Source organism: Aethalodelphis obliquidens, unplaced genomic scaffold, assembly GCF_003676395.1.
Source record: "Aethalodelphis obliquidens isolate GAN/ISIS:26980383/991018 unplaced genomic scaffold, ASM367639v1 scaffold24, whole genome shotgun sequence".
Lineage (NCBI taxonomy): Eukaryota > Metazoa > Chordata > Mammalia > Artiodactyla > Delphinidae > Aethalodelphis > Aethalodelphis obliquidens.
Window position 1 is genome coordinate 20,016,320 of NW_020837968.1, and position 14,449 is coordinate 20,030,768.

Genomic DNA, 14,449 nt, shown 5'->3' on the forward strand with positions numbered 1-14,449 from the left:
TTTTTTTTTTTTTTTTTTTTTTTTGCGGTACACGGGCCTCTCACTGTTGTGGCCTCTCCCGTTGCGGAGCACAGGCTCCGGACGCTCAGGTTCAGCGGCCATGGCTCACGGGCCCAGACGCTCCGCGGCATGTGGGATCTTCCCGGACCGGGGCACGGACCCATGTCCCCTGCATCGGCAGGCGGACTCTCAACCACTGCGCCACCAGGGAAGCCCAGGAGCTACTCTTAGTTGCACTGCACGAGCTTCTCATTGTGGTGGCTTCTCTTGTTGCAGAGCACAGGCTCTAGGCGTGCCGGCTTCAGTAGTTGTGGCACGTGGGCTCAGTAGTTGTTGCTGGCGGGCTCTAGAGAGCGGGCTCAGCAGTTGTGGTGAACGGACTTAGTTGCTCCATGGCACGTGGGATCTTCCCGTGCCTCCTGCACTGGCAGGTGGATTCTTAACCACTGCACCACCAAGGAAGTCCCCCAAAACCTCTTTTAACTCCTTCTCCACCACAACTTAGCCCAGTACCTTTTGCAAACAAATGTCACGTTCAGAGGTTGCTGTCAATAAAGGAACAAAAATTATGGAGAAAAGGATATTACATTTCTAAAAGACAGCCTTTGACAAAAAACATACGGGAAAGGGTAACAGAAAAGAATAAACTTTCCTGATTAAAAAAATGTGACCTGCTAGAATCCTACCTCTACCTCCCATTATAATTCTTTTATTTGGAATTTACTATTGTGGATATATTCCACACGTTTGAAGAGTGTGTGGTGCTGGGACTTACTTCAAAGATACTAACAACAAATGAAAGAAATTCCACAATGAAACCCCAGGGTGACCAAACATGCAACACTGACTTGGGGTAAAATTTTGACTTAGAAGATTAGACTAGACCTCGTGAACATCTCTGGCCACGAAAGCACGCTCGGATGTTTAAAAATACAGAGAGGGAAAGAAGCGTTTCCCCAAAAGTCAGGCGCCCACTTTTGGCACGGAAAGCCGGAGCAGGGAAAAAGAAAAACACCGAAGGCAAAGATTATCATTCGGCCGCCGGCAAGCGGATCCAGAAGATAACGCGGCGACTCTCCCGTCACAGTAGACACCCGGCGGGATCGCTACGCGGGCGCTACTTCGGGTACAGACTACCACTCCCGACTCCGCGCTAGGCCCAAGGGCTGGGCAACCAGAGCGGTTTAACGCGCAAGGCATTGTGGGGTTCGTAGTCGTTCTTCCCTTCAGCTCTTTGGAGGTGGGGAGATCCTATTTTACAAAAAAGTCCTGCCCTTCCCCACCCTGCTTCCCTTTCCTCCCTTTCCCTCCCCCACCTTTTTTCGCAGAGAGTTTGAAATTCCCGCAGAGCCGGCGCCCAAGGCCGGAACACTCGCGAGAACTCAGGTCCCAGCGCCGTGATCTCCTTTCCGTCTCCCACTTCTCTCCGCCCTTCCCCGCCCTTCCCCTCCCCTCCTGGTTGTTTGGGACTGTGTGTCGGCCGGGTGGTAATGCGCAAAGACGGGTCATCGCTGCGCGAGCGGAAGAGACAGAGTCGCGTGGGGAAGGGACCCGGGGCCGCGGCGCAGGCAACGACTGCGTTTTAGTCGCTGAGCGGTCGGCCGGCCTGTTGCCGGCGAAGGCGCTCGCGGGGGTTGTGCGGAGGTGTGCGCGCCCTGCCGGTGGCGGCTGTGTCTCTTGGGAGATGCTGTGACGGACCCGCGCGGGAGGAGCTCGCGCCCAGCCTCGCGCCCCCCTGGACTCGGCGGCCGCGGCCGCTCGGTCACCCGCCCTTCTCAGGTAGTGGGAAGGGAAGGAGGAGGTTGGGCCGGGACGGTGGAGGGCTGGTCGGCGCGGCCTGGGCCCGGAGCGGCGGTCCGGCTTCTCTCGCCGCGCCTGGCCCGCCGGGCCCTCCGCGCTCCGGGCCTAGGCCGGACTTGTGGCCGCTCAGCGAGCAGCGGCGGCCCGACTCGCGGAGCGGCCCGACTCGCGGAGCTGGCCCGAGGGGGCGAATGCGGGCGTTGGCGGTTGCGGCAAGCTCCAGGGCCCCGGGAGTTTGTTATATAACCTCGGCGGAGCGGCGGCACATGGCGGCGTAGAGGCGCCTCAGGGTCCAACCCCCGCGCCTAACGCGCCGGCAGCCGGGTGCTCACGCCCTCCCGGCGGCCTGGACCGCGGCGCCTCTAACCTACTGTTCTTTGGTGCGGTTGAGACTTTGGCGGGCCTCCCTCCGGGGGAACCTACTCGTACTTTGAGTCTGTCTTAACATTGGTGTGTGGTCCCCATGCTCCTGGGCCTGGCTGGGATGAGTCCCGGGCGGAGAAGTTTGCCTCGTGATTTGAAAAGTGCAGTGAATTGGTTCGATAAAGGAGATTTAAAATAACTATACATCTTGGAGTGGGTATTAATTTGCCTTGCTTGTGCCACCTGGAAACTTGAGGACAATTACTTTTGTTACTTGTGGACTGGGGGGCGTGGGGAGGTTAATTTGTTCTCAAAGCCAACGAGGTTCAAACTAGCCGTTATTATCTTTTTTCAAATGGGCAGTTTGAGAAGATATTTGATAAGAACCTGGGTCCTTGAGGATAAAATACAGGTCTCTTGGAAACTCTAAACTTGAGTGTATTCTTAAAATATCCTAAAGAGCCAGTAGATGTTAAGGACTTTTCTTTAGTGAGCTTTCATTGATTAAGTCTGTAAGGAGAGAAGAAATTAGGGTAGGTTTACTTATTTTGGAGGATTTGACTAGGGATGACAAGCCCAGCTCAAGTTAATGTTTGAGGCATGCTCTGAGTGTGTTAAGCGCTAGGGAAAGTCTGCATTCTCCCCGTACTGTAATTTTTGATTCTAATTTTTCAATAACCTAGTGCCAGAATGTCACCGATTCGCAGTACAGCAATAATTACCAAAAAAAATTTTTTTTCTTTTTTAAAGATTGTTATACAGCAATTTTGGGATGGACACATCTCGATTTAAGAGGACACAAAACATTGTTTCTTTCCTAACCATAAAAATTTTCCGGAGATTTTTCGTTTTCTTCTTCAGAATGAAGTCTCATTTCCCTAGGTTAGGTCAGCGGTCTCTACAGTAAATCTTGTCTGCTGTCCACCCTCAACTGTTCCCGAATTTATGCTTCGGCTATTCCAGAATCATCCCCAATCCTGGGCCCATTTTCTTGAAGATGTACTTTAATGTTCCTTTGCTCCTGTCCTTCAGCCTGGAGTGCCATCGCTGCCTTTTTCAAGTTTTCAGCTTTCAAATCCTCCTTAGCTTAAATGCCATCTTTTCTATACACTCTTTCATTTCTCTTTATTCCAGTTCTTTCCTGGGATCTCACAGAATATACACCTTTATTGTAGCATTTATTTTCATGGTTGATTATGTGTCTCCTAGGATGTAAACTCCTTGAGATCAGGAAGTAGGTCATCTTTCTGCCCTTGCATTCACTTCCCAACGCGATGTTTTAAAAGTAGTTCGTGATTGGTAACTGTTTGAATTAAGTTTGAAAGAACAACTGCTAAAAGGCTGGACGTTTTTGGGTCCACAGCTAGTTTACATTTATATCATAATTCTTAGTGTGTTTTTTTTAAAGTCAAAATGCATACAAAATGTTTTGTAGAAATGTTCGCTCAGTATATGGTGCATTATAATTATTGAACAACTAGATTAAAGTTTTATTTTCTGTTGTGGAGTTTAGCAGCCTTCTAGGATGTGTGTATTTCACACAACTGATTTTTCGTATTGTGTCAATATCTTTCCTAGTACTTTTGCAAATTTTGCTTTGCTTCTTAATATTGAAGCAATGTATACTTAAAAACAAGTGGGATCCAATATTAAGCTTTTTTTTTTTTAGAATCAATTTAATTAATTTATTTATTTTTGGTTGCATTGGGTCTTTGTTGCTGCGCGTGGGCTTTCTCTGGTTGTGGTGAGCGGGAGGCTACTCTTCGTTGTGGTGCGCGGGCTTCTTATTGTGGCTTCTTGTTGTGGAGCACGAGCTCTGGGCGTGTGGGCTTCAGTAGATGTGGTGCGCGGGCTCTAGGGTGCACGCTCCGTAGTTGTGGCACACAGGCTTAGCTGCCCCGCGGCATGTGGGATCTTCCCGGACCAGGGCTCGAACCCTTGTCCCCTGCCTTGGCAGGTGGATTCTTAACCACTGCACCACCAGGGAAGTCCCTGAGCTTTCTCTTTTTAATACACGTTATTTTTTAGAGCATTTTTAAGTTCACAGCAAAATTGAGTGGCAGGCACAGAGATTTCCAGTATACGCTTTCCCTGCTCCTATTCATGCATAACTTCTCCCATTATCAACATCCCCTACTAGACTGGAACATTTGTTGCAATTGATGAACCTGCACTGACACATCCTCACCCAAAGTCCATAGTTTACTGTTCATTCTTGGTGTTGCACATTCTATGGATTTGGGTCAATGTCTAATGGCATGTATCCACCATTATGATATCATTCAGAGTAGTTTCACCACCCTAGAAATCCTCTGTGCTCCCCTCTCTATCCCTCCCTCTCTACTAATTCCTGGCAATCACTGATCTTTTTGTCTCCATAGTTTTACCTTTTTCAGAATTGTCTTATAGTTGGAATTATGCACTATGTAGCTTTTTCAGATTGGCTTCTTTCACTTTGCAATACGCATTTAAGTTTCTTCCACGTCTTTTCTTGGCTTGTAACTCTTTACAGCACTACATAATGTTCCATTGTTTGGATGTACCACTGTTTATCAGTTCACCTGCTGAAGGACATCTTGGTTGATTCCAGGTTTTGACGATTATTAATAAAACTGTTAAAAATATCCATGTGCAGGTTTTTGTGTTTTATATAAGTTTTCAGCTCCTTTGGGTAAATACTAAGGAGCGTGATCACCAGATCATATGGTAAGAATATGTTTAGTTTTGTAAGAAACTGCCCAACTGTCTTCCAAAGTGGCAGTACCATTTTGCATTCCCAGCATCAATGAATGAGAGTTCCTGTTACTCCACATTCTCACCACCATTTGGTTGTTGTCAGCGTCCGGATTTTGGCCATTCTAGTAAGTGTGTAGTGGTAGGTCATTGTCTGAATTTGCATTTTCCTGATGGCATAAGATGTGGAGCATCTTTTCATGTGCTCATTTGCCATCTGTATATCTTCTTTATTGAGGTGTCTGTTAGATCTTTGGCCATTTTTTAATTGGGTTGTTTGTTTTCTTGTTGGGTTTTAAGAATATTGAGTTTTTAAAAATTGATTATATTTATTGTTCAACATGTCTTTTCCTGTCCCTGCTAGTATCTTGCTATCCTAATTTATGACGTGTTCAGGACCTGTTAGTTGCAAGGCATTGTGACCCTCTGGAATTCACAGGAATAAGGTATGATTTTTGTCTTTTAGGAATTCATAGTATTGTGGGGAAGACCGGCAAATACAAATAACGGATTTCAAAAATTATTTTTAGGATTGCTAACATAAATGTGGAAAGGAGTGAGCTCAGAGATGAGATTAAATAGGAAAAGGACTGATCTACCCAGACCACACTGGGAATCTAGTCCTTAAATGGGGTTTTGGCAGAAGGAGGTAGAGGAGGGAACAGTATAAATAAAAGAATGAATATGCGAGGCAATAGCAAACTGATGAAGGAAGGGGCGTGGGGAGACAAACATTGTAAAGATAGTCTGAGACTGCCAGATTGTGGAGGGCCTTGATTACCTGTGGCTGAAGATGTCAGTTTTTATATTCAGTAGGGGAGTCATTGAAGGTTTTTGTGAAGGGAGTGAAAATCCATCTGTGCTTTATAAAGACAGTGGACAATATTTTCATTGAAATTAGGCACAATTTTCTTGCTCTGCCTATCTAGACCTTGGAAGGATTTGAAACTTTGTAAATTACTTTTTAGAGGTTGTCAATACTGGCATGTCAGGCTAGGACTGTACTTAATTTTGTACAGTACTGACCATAGCTGCTTAATGTATTTTTGTGAAGACGTATATATAGATATGTCTTTATATAAGATGTTCTTTCTAATATAATATTTAGAAGTTCTCATCATTGTGCTTAAAATGTTAAAATTCACACTGTAAATATGGGATTTGAAAGGTCTGGAAACCAGAAGCCAATTTTTGCCCTATAGATTCAAAGGCTAACTTCTAAATTTGGAAAACTTTTTCTTTCACTCACTGAACCTTTTTTTGAACTCCTGTGTGTCAGAATTGACCCCTTTATTGTTATGAAATGACCCTCTTTATCCCTGGTAATATTCTTTGCTCTGAATTCTACTTTTAAAATTAATTAATTAATTAATTAGACTGTGTCAGGTCTTAACTGTGGCATGCAGGATCTTTGTTGCGGCATGCGGGATCCTTCATTGTGGTGCCTGGGCCCTCTAGTTGTGGTGCGTGGGCACCAGAGCGCATGGGCTCAGTAGTTGCAGCACTTGGGCTCTCTAGTTGTGGTGAGTGGGCTCTAGAGCAGCAGTTGCAGCACACGGGCTTAGTTGCCCTGTGGCATGTGGGATCTTAGTTCCCCGAGCAGGGATCAAACCCGCGTCCTCTGCATTGGAAGGCAGACTCTTAAACACTGGACCACCAGGGAAGTCCCATGAATTCTACTTTGACATTAATAAGCTGCTTCTGCTTTTTTTTATTGTTAGCATGATATATCTTCCATTATTTTACTTTTAACCTATCTAAGCTTTTTATTTAAACTTTGTCTTGCTTTTTTATCCAGTCTGACTGATCTTTGCTTTTTAATTAGAATATTAAAGTCATTTTGTTAATGTAATTAGTGATGTAATATGGTTAGGTTTCAATCTACCATCTTCCTATTTTTTTATTTGTCCCACTTGTTCTTTTTAAAATTTTTTATTTTATATTGGTGTATAGTTGATTAACAATGTTGTATTAGTTTCAGGTGTACAGGAAAGTGATTCAATTATACGTATACATGTATCTATTCTTTTTCAGATTCTTTTCCCATTTAGCCATTTGTTCTTTCTCTTTTTATAGCATTTTTGGATTAACTTTTTTTATGTTGATATTTTATTTTTCATTGGCTTATTATATCTGTGTGTGTGTGTTTAATGTTTATTTTAAGGTTTCTAGTGTCCATCTTTAAATTACTATAGTCTGTTTTCAAACAACATAGCATTTCGTGTATAGTGTTAAGAACCTTGTAACAATATGCTTCTATTTCTCCTCTCTAGGCCTTTGTGCCATTGTGTCATTTGTTTTCCTTGTAAATATGTTATAAACTCCTCAATATATTGCTGTCACTTTTGCTTCGAATAAACAATTGTCTTTTAAAGAGATTAAAAATAAGAAAAAAAAGTGTTTTGACCTTTTTTGGAGGTCTGTATTCTTTTACGTAGATCCAGATATCCATCTGGTATCATTTTGCTTCTGCCTGAAGGAATTCTTAAACATTCCTTGTAGTGCAGATCTACTGGTGACTATCTTTTCAGTTCTTCTGTGTCTGAAGTGGCTTTCTTTTGCCTTCATTTTTTAAAATTTATTTTTTAAAATATTTATTAATTAATTTATTTTTTGGCTGCGTTGGGTCTTTGTTGCTGCACACGGGCTTTCTCTAGTTGCGGCAAGTGGGGGCTACTCTTCATTGCGGTGCACGGGCTTCTCATTGTTGTGCCTTCTCTTGTTGCAGAGCATGGGCTCTAGGCACATGGGCTTCAGTAGTTGTGGCTCGCAGGCTCAGTAGTTGTGGCACATGGGCTTAGTTGCTCCATGGCACGTGGGTTCTTCCCGGACCAGGGCTCGAACCTGTGTCCCCTGCATTGGCAGGTGGATTCTTAACAACTACACCACCAGGGAAGCCCTGCCTTCATTTAAAAAAGATATTTTCACTGGATATAGAATTATAGGTTGACAGCTTGCTTTTTTTCAGAACTTAAAATACATTGTTCCACTTTTTTTTTTTTTTTTTTTGCGGTACGCGGGCCTCTCACCGTTGTGGCCTCTCCCGTTGCGGAGCACAGGCTCCAGACGCGCAGGCCCAGCGGCCATGGCTCACGGGCCCAGCCGCTCCGTGGCATGTGGTATCCTCCCGGACCGGGGCACGAACCCGTGTCCTCTGCATCAGCAGGCGGACTCCCAACCACTGCACCACCAGGGAAGCCCATTGTTCCACTTTTCTGGCTTGCATTGTTTTCAGTGAGATGTCTCGTAATTCTTTGTTGCTCTGCAGTGTGCTACTTTAAGATTTTCTCTTTGTCCCTTGATTAGGATGTATTAATATTTTGGTAGCGTTTCTTCATGTTTCTCATGCTTGAAGTTTACTGACCTTTTTGATTTATGAGTTTGTAGTTTTCATCAAATTTAGGAATAATTTGGCCATTAGTTTTCCAGATGTTTCTGTCCTCTCCTTTTGGAGATTCCTATTACACATATTAGGTCACTTGAGGTTGCCTCATAGCTCAGTGATGCTCTCTTCTTTTGCTCCTCACCCCAGCCTTTTTTCTTTCTGTGCTTCATTTTATTTAGATAGCTCCTACTGTGGGTGTTTAAGTTAACTAATATTTTCTGTGTCTAATCTGTTAATCCCATCCAATGTATTTCTCATCTCTGGACATTTAATTTAGACGTTTTTATATCTTCCAAGTCTTTCCTTAACATGTTCATGATTTCCTCTATCTTGTTGGACTTAGGGACTATAGCTAGAATAACTGATTTACTGTTCTCATCTAATAATTCTAACTTCTGTGTGATTTCTAGGTCCGTTTCTATTTGTTGTTGTTTTTTCCCCTTATTATGGGTCACATTTTCCTGCTTTTTGCATGCCTGACAGTTTTTGATTGGATGCCAGACATGATGAATTTTACTTTCTTGAGTACTGAATATTTTTGCAATCATTTATATATTCTTGAGCTTTGTTTTGGGATGCAGCTAAGTCTCTTGGAAACAGTTTGATTCTTTTGAGGCTTGCTTTTTGAGCTTTAGACCAGAGTAGCCTTTAGACAAGGGCTAATTTTTCTCCCCACTCCTGAAGCAGTCAGTACCTTTCTGAGTACTCTACTCATTGCCCATGTATTAGGCTTTTTTTCACTCTGGAGCTATACCTGGGCGTGCATACACTTTGGGGATTGTTTCTCCTCTGCTTTTCCAATGATTTATTTCTTGGCTTCTGGTAGTTTCCTTACATGCTTATATTAACCATGTGAAGATTCAGGAGAACCCACTGCAAATCTCCGGAGCTCTTTGTATGACCCTTTGTACTGCAGTACTCTGTCCTTTGAATTCTAGCTACCTTTGGAATTCTCAACTCTGTCTTCTCAACTCAAGGCGACCCTTGAGCTCTATGTGGGTTCCCTCTCTCTGCTCTGTGTTCTGGATACACGCTATACACGGTAACCTGGGACAGTCCTAGAAGTCATCTTGTTTGTTTTTCTTTTCTTAGGGACCACTGTCCTGTGCTACCTATTGTCTGGTGTCTGAACAACTTGTTTTCACATATTTTGTTTCTTTTTTTTAGGTGGGAGAATATATTGGGAATGGAAATCACAATTCTCTTTTTAAATATTGCGATTGTTTGAGCCACTACTTCCACGTCGTAATCTTTGTTTTACATTAAAAAGAGCATAACAGAAAACACATCCAGCCTGAGAAATGGAACATTTATTATATTTCTTTTTCAAAAAATTGATTATTGTGCACCTTTCAGATGAATTTTAGAATCACTTTGTGGAAGTCATCTCATAATTCTGTTGGTTGATTGATTTGCATTGATCATGGAACTTTTTTGCCTAATGTCCATGAACACTCCAGTGACTATACTTTGGGAAAAGCTACCCAAAGTGTACAGAATTTTGGAGGTTTTAGCTTCAGAGAAATGATTTGGGTTTTAAGTTTAATAGGAAAAATGTGTTAACTTCAGTTTACCATTACACTGTTTTTTTTAAATCAAGACTAGAGAAGGCCATCAGAGGTGAAACCAACATAATAACAATGTGATTGTGGCCTTTCCTACCTAAATTTGTGTAAAATTTTCTTTGGTACTAAAATACTTAGGAGGAGAGGGATACAATCACTTTATGAAAACATAATGCTTTCAGCATCTAAAGCTTGAGCCTAGGACCATCATGTATATATAAGATGTTAATATAATTATAAGAGACTAAAGGTCATTACTTCTCACTGAGTATATGTTATAGTAGTAATAGTCTAATTACTTTATATTTGATTATACTTTTAGATCTGTTTTGGATTTAAAAAAAACTTACACTTTAACTAGGAAGTCTCAAACACAACTTTTTTTGAGTTTTTTGAGTTAATGGTGACATACATGTTTTTTGACGTAGTTGAACAGATTTTTGTCCAGAAAATAGCATTCATAGCCTGGACAGAAAATTATAACTCATGTTTTTGAGTAACCTTTTCAAATCTATTTTTTCTTTTCACATAAATTGGTAGTGAGAATAAGTACTTGCCAATTGTAGAATGACCAGAAAGAACAGGAGACTGGAGATCAAAAGACCATTAGTCTAGGGCTTCCCTGGTGGCGCAGTGGTTGAGAGTCCACCTGCCGATGCAGGGGACACGGATTCGTGCCCCATCCCATGGCTGGGCCCGTGGGCCATGGCCGCTGAGCCTGTGCATCCAGAGCCTGTGCTCCGCAACGGGAGAGGCCACAACAGTGAGAGGCCTGCGTACCGCAAAAAAAAATAAAGACCATTAGTCTAGTTTTGATAAAGCCTGAGTCACTAGGAAGAGAAATAATGGACTAGAAGGCAGAGGTTTTTTGTTTGTTTGTTTGTTTTGTAAAATGGGCAGTTTTTGGTGACCACTTGTATTGCAGGGTAAGGGGAGGAAAAGGAAACCATTTATTCATGTAGTCAACCAATATTCTTTGCCCCCTTCAGCGTGGAAACTACTTGGATTAAAATAAGTAAGATCTAATCTGTCCCCTTAGAACTTTCTAGTTGGGTATACAAAGAGGAAATTATAGAGTGCGATAAGTACCATCCATGATAGGGGAAGTACCAGGTTTATCAGGAGCAAATGAAATTGTAACTTAACCCGGGCAAGGAAAATTTTTTTTGAAGAATCATTGTTTTAACCAAGTCCTCAAAGTTTCTGGGTAGGTGATGGAATCATTAACTGGGAGAAGAAACAGAAGAAAAGGAACAAATCTGTAGAGAGGAGGGAGAAAGATTGTTTCATTTTGGAAATGTTGAATTTGAGGTGCAGTGGAAGCATCCACATAGAGAATGGTTAGTAGTGTCTGTTACTTTGGAAAAAATATGGTGTTGCTGTCGTACAGTATTTGAAGCCATGGAGTAGCAGGGATCTCTTTCTCCTGGTGATCTGGTGTGATATGATAATGAGGTAAAGTTTTTTACCTGTAGGAAATAAAAATTCTAGAATTACCAAGTCAAAAGATTTGTCCGCATAAAATTAGGGCCTGGCAAATTATCTTCCAAAAAGGCTTTGGGGGTTTATGTTTCTGCAAGAGTGTATAAGCACATGTGTGTTTTCTCTATACCTTTAACAGTGATTGGCAAAAATGGTATCATGATTTAACATGGGATTTTCTTGATTGTTAGTGAATATTAGGTTGATTTGCACCTTCTTCCCATCTTAGATTATATAAATATCTCCTGTATTTTCAAAGTTTTTTGTTTTAGATTTTTTTGTTTTTAAAAAGTTCTTTACTTAATTCATTTTATAAAAATGAAAAACATTTAAAAAAAATCCAAGCCATACCAAAAAAGTATAAAGAAAGGAACAAATCACCCCAAATTTGGGTCACACAAAAGTAAATAGTACTAATGTTTTGTATTTCAGACATCTCTGTAGTCAGATATATAGGTAGAAGATTTCATACAGAGACTAGTTTTATGAAATGCAATAGACTATAAATGTTATTTTTTAGAAAATTAATTTTATAAGAAAAAACTAAAATTAAAGGACAGGAATTATTAAGCTTATGATAATTCTTTTAACACATCAGTCATTTCTTTATAAAAGTGGTGTTTGGGTTTTTTTGTTTTTTTTTTTTTAAAGAAAGATCTGTTAAGAGTGGCTGTTAACTATTGTTTTGACATAGGTTTCAGTTTGATAGTATTGATTTTATTTTCTGAGAATAGCTTGGGCTGAGTGTTAAAATTGTATGTAGTCCCTGCTGGGGAACCATGTACCTAGTAAAATGACCTGTACTTGGTATTACTCTCCTGCCAGGGAGACTCCTTTGGATGTTAATGCCTTTCTTCCAATAAAGCAGCACAGTGCCCTGGAAGATGGCCCACTGATGAGGTTCAATGGTATGTAGTATGTAATGAGAGGCTTCTAGACCTGTAATTTTCCTAGGGTTATCTATTCACCCTTTTAGTTTAGTTCTTTCCAAACTGAAGGATATTAGAATTCTATGGATTTTTTGAACTCACCTTCTTTCTTCTGTATTGTTTCATGATGTACACACACACACATATACTTTTATTCATTTTCTAGATATTAGGGGAGGAGTGTGTAGTATGTGTGTGGGTAATGTGTGTATAACTTTGCTCTACCAATGTGTAACTTCTTTGCTGGAACAAATTGTACTGGTAACATTAATTGAATAGTCCATACTTCTGCTCTGATTTGAAATACCCAAATATGCTTATATCATCTACTAAATTTTTGTGGTTCTGTGTCTAAATTATCTGTTTCATTGATCGATTTGTCCATTACTAGCATATTATTATTACAGTTTTAATTATTATAATGTATTGAATAATAATATGTTTTTATAATCTGATAAAGAAAATTTCTCTTTATTTTGTTTGGTTATTTTTAGTATTTTCCTATTAAGGAAACTTTCTACTAATATATACGTTCTTGTGTATGCCTCTTCCTATATATATTTTCAACTTGGATATGTAACAGAGTCTAAAATAAGTCAAATGTCTCTTCATTCTCAAGACAAGAGGATTACAGATGCTTTATTTAAATCCAGTACTTGACCATTATTATTGTTGCTGTTATGTTGTCCATATTTTAGATTTTTCCATTTATTTACCAGTACTTTGACACACCATTCTTTTGTGTCTCAGAAGTTGTGTCTGATCATTATTCTACCTGAAGCCTTCTTTTAGAATTCCCTTTAAGGGAGGATCTGTTTGTGCTAAACTCAGTTTTTGTCCAAAAATGTGTTTTCATATTTGTTTTTGAGGATAATTTCAGTGATATATAAACTGTATGTTGACAACTACTTTTGCTTAGAATTTTGAAGATATTCCAGACTTCTGACTTCCACTGTTGTTGAAAAGTCATTTCTTTTTATTTGACCTAGAATTCACTGGTCTTCCTGATTTCAGAGAATTAGTTTGTCTCTACAAATCTGGGAAATATCTTTTAGAATATTGCCTCCTCCTTGCCATTCATGTTATATTTTGGGGGGATTCTGAATAAACGTATGTTAGATTTTCTCCCTGTATTGCCTGTAACTTTTAACTACTCATCTCTTTGTCTCTCTGTGCTACATTTTCTCTCTCCACTGCTTCTCTTATCTTTTGAGTTTGTTTTTATTGACTTAAGTAGGTACAAAAGAATATTTGTAAGTTATGAAGAACCGTGATGCAAAGAATACCTATGTTCTCGCTACCAAGTTTTAGAAAAAGAAAATTACCATTACCTGGAGTCCCTTGTGTATTCTCCATTCCATTCCCCTTTCTCTCCTCTCATGGGTAGCTACTATTGTGGACTTTGTATTTATGGTTTCCTTTGTGTTATTCATACTATTGCTACATGTGTTTGTATTCTTAGGAAATATTTTTTTTAGTTTTGTAGTCTTTTAAACTTTATATAAATGTAATTCTGCATGTATTTTCTCTACTTTTGTTTAATAATATACTCTGATGTTTGTTCATATTGTTGCACTGTAGCTGCTACATTCTCATTGCTCCATTGAGGTTTTTTCCCCATTGAGTTCTAAATTTTACTTCATTTTTCATTCCAGAAGTTCTTTTTTCCCCCCCCAAATCTACTTGACCAATTTTCATTATAATATATATATATGTATATATATATTTTTTGGTACGCGGGCCTCTCCCATCGCGGAGCACAGGCTCCGGATGCGCAGGCTCAGCGGCCATGGCTCACGGGCCCAGCTGCTCTGCGTCATGTGGGATCTTCCCGGACTGGGGCACGAACCTGGGTCCCCTGCATCAGCAGGCAGACTCTCAACCACTGCGCCACCAGGGAAGCCCCTTCATTATAATTTTTAAAGTTTATTCCTCATTAGCAAACAATCTTTGATTTCTTTAAACCTATTAAACATACTTATTTTCTGTTCTCTGATGTTTTCAGTATCTGAATGAAGTCTTTGATAGCCTGATTCTGCTGGCTGTTGATCCTGATATCCTTGTTAAAGTTTTGTAATTTTGATTGTAAGCTCATTTTCTTTGGAACTTCATCTTTGAGAACTCTTTGAGATTCCAAAGAGTTCAGTTCAAATATTTGGTGGTTTCTGTGGGTTGCTTGGAGCATTACCAAC

The 14,449-nt window shown here is 40.6% G+C and overlaps 1 protein-coding gene across 4 annotated transcripts in view; it reads left to right on the forward strand.

Annotated features, from left to right (window-relative positions):
• The first annotated feature begins 1,464 nt into the window (after positions 1 to 1,464).
• Positions 1,465 to 14,449, forward strand: part of AHCTF1 (AT-hook containing transcription factor 1) — an 83,978-nt gene continuing 70,993 nt past the window's right edge. For all 4 annotated transcript variants that reach the window (XM_027122385.1, XM_027122386.1, XM_027122387.1 and 1 more), the window contains exon 1: positions 1,465 to 1,779. The gene's annotated coding sequence lies outside the window, so the exon portion shown is untranslated. The remainder of the gene's footprint in view (positions 1,780 to 14,449) is intronic.